The 5,609-nt window shown below is 37.3% G+C and overlaps 1 non-coding gene across 1 annotated transcript; it reads right to left on the reverse strand.

The window, feature by feature from the left end:
• Positions 1-5,066: 5,066 nt before the first annotated feature.
• MIR216B (microRNA mir-216b) lies at positions 5,067-5,128 on the reverse strand. The gene has a single exon (NR_049218.1). It is a non-coding gene; the product is annotated as a microRNA mir-216b (primary transcript).
• Between the last annotated feature and the right edge of the window lie 481 nt (positions 5,129-5,609).

The raw sequence follows: 5,609 nt of genomic DNA on the forward strand, positions 1-5,609 counted from the left end.
TGAGGGCTTTTAGGAGTGGGAAAATAAGTACTCTCCTGCGAAATCAATTATTCTATGTGGGCTTGCATGTGTTTGGGAGGGGATGTCAGGACTCTTTATAAATAGGCATTTCTAAGTTATTTTGTTGAGGTAAATAAACACTTATAGAAAAATGTACAAATCATAAGTGTACAGCTTGATGAATTATCACAAAGTGAACACACCCATGTAACCACCACCCAGGTCAAGAAAGAGAACATTACCATCTTTATAAATATTTACTACTCATCGTTTTCACATGCTTAGTTTCTTAAATGAATGCCTGTCCCTCTAACATAGATATTTAAAGAGAAATGGGGCCAGTTAGGATGTTTTATATATAAAATGAGGAAAGAGAGTTTGCTCTAAAAACAAGTTGAAGAAAACACTTAAAATCCATAAAATTCCATAAAAATGAGATGTTAAAATCTGAATTAAGTATAATTAAAACCTGAAATAAGGGATAATTTTGTGCAACCCCCCAAACCATTGGGGCACTGAAAATTAAGTTTCAGAGAGGAGTCTCCACTAGAAAAAGGAATACACTGTCTTCTTTGCCTAAAGCCTTCAAAAACATAACAGCATTTGGCCCTGTTCCAAGCACATGGTGTGCTCAGCAAATATTTGTCAATAATGGTAATGGTGCTAAGTTATAAACTACATGGGATCCCTGGTTTCCTTAAAGCAATCACCTGGGCAAAGAAGTATGCCTTTTAGTTCTTCTGCCGCTCCTCCGGGGGGGGGGGGGGGGGGGGGGTGCGCCTCGAGGGAAAGAAGAATCTATGAATAAGTGATGATGTGTCTTAACATAACAGTTGAAATGATTTTGCCCTTCACCTCCATCCCTCCCTACAACCAAACACAACTCTTGAGTTTTGCAGAGATGAGGGTAGCGGGAAGGAAAGAAAATAAGAGGCAAGATGGTGAGGAGCAAGTATAGGAGGGAAAAACAAAAGGCTGGTTAAAGCCCTCAGGAGAGGTCCTTTTATACTTTCTTTTGCTTTAGGAATTAATGTTGCAACTTGTCATGGCAATTAATTACACTTTTTATTAGATCAGATTTCATTTTGCACTACTTTTATGTTGGTAGGTGATCATTTGTGAGATGAAGGAAATTATTCATGGCTGTCACCAGAGTGGGTGACCACTAAGACAGAAAATTAAAAGGCATCTGTCAAATGGAAAGTTTATCTATTTTTCACATATTTTGATATCCTTAATGGGCCCTTCAGTGGAAACTTTACAGAAGACAGAGTTGACAAATGACATGGAAATTTGATGATGAGTAATAAATTGGTAACATTTACCTGTTCATGAGTGCCAATTCAAGCCTGGGCTTACAAAACCCCAAAATTATCCTTTCTGTGCTACAAGTAGACCTTTTTTGATTTATGATGGGGTTATATCCCAATAAACTCACTCTAAGTTGAAAATGCTGTAAGTCAAAAATGCATTTAATACACATAACCTACAGAAAATTGTAGCTCAGCCTCACCTACTTTAAATGTGCTCAGAACACTTACATTAGCAACATTGGGCAAAGTCATCTAACACAAGGCCTATTTTATAATGAAGTGTTGAACATATCCTGTAATGTATTGAATGCTGTAGTGAAATGAAAAACAGAATAGTTGAGTAGGTACAGAATGGTTGTAAGTCTCTTGGTTGTTTACCCTTGTTTATCCTACACCACTGAATACGAGAGAGTATTGTACCATGTATCCTTAACCTGGGAATAGATCAAAATTCAAAGTTTGTTTTTTACTAAATGCGTATCAATTTCCCACCACCCTAAGTTTGAAAGATCGTTAGTTGAACCACTGTAAGTTAAGGGCCATCTGTATTAATGATTTGTTTTGCCTTGCTTTTTAGGTTGCCAGCAGACATTAGGAAAGGCACCTGTTTCATAATGATGAGTGAATTTGATGGTTTGTGTGTCCTCAGGAATGGGAAGGCATGTGTTTAGCACTTACCCATTAAAGTATGAATAGATGGAGAATTCACATGAAACTTTCTTCCTCGATGCCTACTCGAGCTGGTGAATTAAAACTTAGCAGTTTGGATTTCCAGTCAGCCACTAGGCTTATATGACAAATTGAATAATTCTTTAGGACACTTTCCTAAGAATATACACTGTTCAAGTAGTAACAAGTGTCACATGGTGCAAAGAAAACTGAAGTCTAGTTATGGCTTACCACTAACCAGTTATGTGACTTGGGGGCACTGAACCTGGGCCTTAAAATTGGGCAGTTAAGATGATAGGCTGTGGAGTCGAACAGATCTGGTTGCAGGCCCTTGTTAAATCTCCAGGAGCTTCAGTTTCTCATCTGCAGAATGGTACTACTAATAATCTGATTTCATATGAGGTTGTTATAAAGACTAAATGGGACAGTGCATGTGAAATGCCCAGCATACAATCAGTGCTCAATAAATAATAGAGTTGGAATACATAGTCATTATTTTCCTTTCTGGAGTTAAAATATTAAGATTCTATGGAAGATAGAGTTTGTAAAGTGTCTGAAGGACTAGATCTGTTAGGAATTTCAGGTTTTGGAGGGGTGGTATTTTGTAGCCAAGCTCTATTTCTGCATAGGCTTTTGGGCACTAGTGTATTTCAATTACATGTTTGTTGAAAATCCTGACATCCATTGAAAGCAAAATGGAGGAAATTTGCTCCCCTGTCAAAAGAAGAAAGACCATGTGAACTTGTCTGGCACAGCCCTTCAAGAAAGGGTGTCTCTGGCTTTAAAGATGAGTGGCCTTGGGGTCACTAGAGTGGGGCAAAGGAACATGGCTGGGCCTGGGAGGGAGAGTGACCAGAGTTTTGAGAGAGGCTGATGATAGGGGCAAATTAGTATTTCCAGCAACATCCTTTCTCTTGCAGTTTCCACAGCTCTGGATTTATGATGGGGGAAATAGCAAGAGACCAGGCCATCCCCAAAGCTTGCCCAGTTTACCTCATGTATTATAACAATGTCCTACATTTTTTCAGTTCTTTATCATTGGCAAGTGTTTTCCCTGGCCATGGGAAGTAAACAGGAAAAGAGGATGCGTTGTTTTTAAAGATGAGGACATTTAGATGCAGAGAGGCACAAATTAGGGAGTCAAAGATTCCCAGCCCAGATTTGCTAACCTATAGTTCCCTGTTTGTTCTCCATACTATTTTGTCTCCGATGTGTAGTTGTGCATGTTGTTTTCTTTCCATTTATGTCTTTCTCAACTTTAGTTTCTTTGCTCACAAAATGGGACTGTTAATAATACCTTTCTCTTCAGGTTTGTGTGAGGACTAAATTAGAAAATGTGTATAGAGTGTTTCACATTGTTGCTCTCAGACAGTTTGTAGCTCTCCTACTGCCTGGGGGGATGCCAAATTCCTAGCATCGCTTTTTATTGTTTCCTCCAATGAACCCCATGTTCTGAAAGATTTGGTATATCAAATTGGTAGTATTGGTTAATAATTTTTCCTTTTTTATTATCACAGACACTTAAAAATACCAGTTGGAGTACCTGATTAGCAATTTCATCAATACTGAATTGATTTAATTATAATAAGAGCAAAGAAACCTGGTATTTAGAGAGCCTTTTCATCCTCATCTAAGTAAATGCACTTCTTTTAGGATGTTTGAGGTCTCTGAAACATCTTGCTCTTCACCATCTTTGCAGATTCTGGACATAACTGGGCTCTCACTTGTCAATGAATAAGCCAAATCTTATAATCTGAGTAACTTGTCGTTTTGTGTGTGATCTAATTCAATTTTTGAATGTTACAATTTTTTCCATCACATCATGGGAAACTGGTGTGGTCGAGAAATAATACAAATGAATTCATTATGAATGAAACCGAAGATGAATTTTTGACATGCTACCAGAAGTTACTGATTAACAGGCATACCAGTATTTCAGATACTACATTCTCATATAGAAGAACTAATTTGTGTATCTTATCCATTGTCATTAAAGGCCAACTTTGATTATAATTTTTAATTTGTATTTTTTTTACCTTTCAGCCATGCAATTTTTATATTAGAAAGGAATATATTTTTTTTAGTATGCAGAAATTAGATCTTGTTTTTAGCCAAACTTGACTGTTAAGAGGGGAAATTATTGAAGATATTGAAAAAGACAAATTCATATAAACTCATCTCTTATTTTGAAAAGATATATTACATAGAGAACAAGTCTTGAGTCTTTCAGATATTATTGGGTCAGGCTAAAATAATTTCATTGTGAGAGCATTTTCCTTCTCTGTGTGCAGTCTAAGTGCATATTTTGTGCTCTTAGGAATAACTTTCCAAAGCTGTGTGAAGAATGTAGCAATAAAATCTAATAAGAATTATGGCTCATGACTTGAATGATGTCAGTACCCTTTTAATCCTCCCAAACATGAAAACGTTTTCTCCTCCTAAATAAGATTTCTTAACTCTTTATTTCTAAGGAAAATTGCAGAGCTCTGCAATTCCATTGGCAAAGTAAGAGTTAAAGAAAGATGTTCCATTCAATTCTTAACATTTACGCTTGTTATTAAGATAATCACCTTAGAAAAGACATGTATCCTACATAGTAATATTTTTGTGAATACATCGTCTAATTTTTTCATATATTACATAACATCAGAAGATCTCTGAGTTCAGTGTTCCAGCAATAATCTTTTGTTTTCTGTAAGCCAGTGGTTCTCAAACTTGAGTGTGAATCACGAGCTTGTTAAAACACGCATGACTGGGGCTCATCCTCAAAGTTTCTGACTCAGGAGGCCTGGGCAGGGCATGAGAATGTGCATTTCTAATAAGCTCCCAGGTGATGCTGATGCTGTGAGTCTGGGATCACACCTTGCTCTTAACAGCTTTAAGCCCTTTAACCTTCTTATCCTACAGATTAATTCGGTGGGATTCAACCATCATGAGCCCTGTATGTCCCCTTAGTTTAGAAGAAGCCAAAGTTCAGTAAATTATCTATAGTTATTTGGCCAGTCCAGACTTCTTTCAAGTCAAAGGACTGCATCCAGAAAAGCATAGTTGATGAATGGTTCGATGCTTGAAGATGTCAGACTGCAGAATCTCTACGGGTAAGTGTGTGATTTCTTTAGTGACATCACATTTGCCTGCAGAGATTTTCCAGTCTGTCACTTTTGAAGTTGTACTTAAGATGGAAAAAAGCTGTCTTCTTTCTACAGTGATCTTTCCAGGAAAGCTAGATTTTAAACCTAATTTACCCAAGATCAAAACTGAATGGGAAAACAGAGTTATGGTTGGGGTTCAGATAGGAGAGTGAAGGAGAATGGATACTCTGAATCTGGCACACAGCTCCATGGAGAATGAAGGAAAATAGGAAAAGTGAACCTTCCTCAAACCACAACCAATCTCATTTGCAACAGTGTTTCTGCCACACTGAAATCTTTATGGTCAATCCAAGTAAATATCCTCGAATTTCAAGCAATTTTATCTAATGGTTAGACTTTGCGATTGGGTTTCCCAGTCTTTCTTAATTTACACACATGTCTAACTAGTCACAAAAGGGATGAGTGGAATGAGGAGGTATGCTTCTCACTTGTTTTCTCCATCTCTCTTCTACTTAGGACAGCTGTCTTATAAATG

Source organism: Canis lupus, chromosome 10 (assembly GCF_011100685.1).
Source record: "Canis lupus familiaris isolate Mischka breed German Shepherd chromosome 10, alternate assembly UU_Cfam_GSD_1.0, whole genome shotgun sequence".
Classification (NCBI taxonomy): domain Eukaryota; kingdom Metazoa; phylum Chordata; class Mammalia; order Carnivora; family Canidae; genus Canis; species Canis lupus.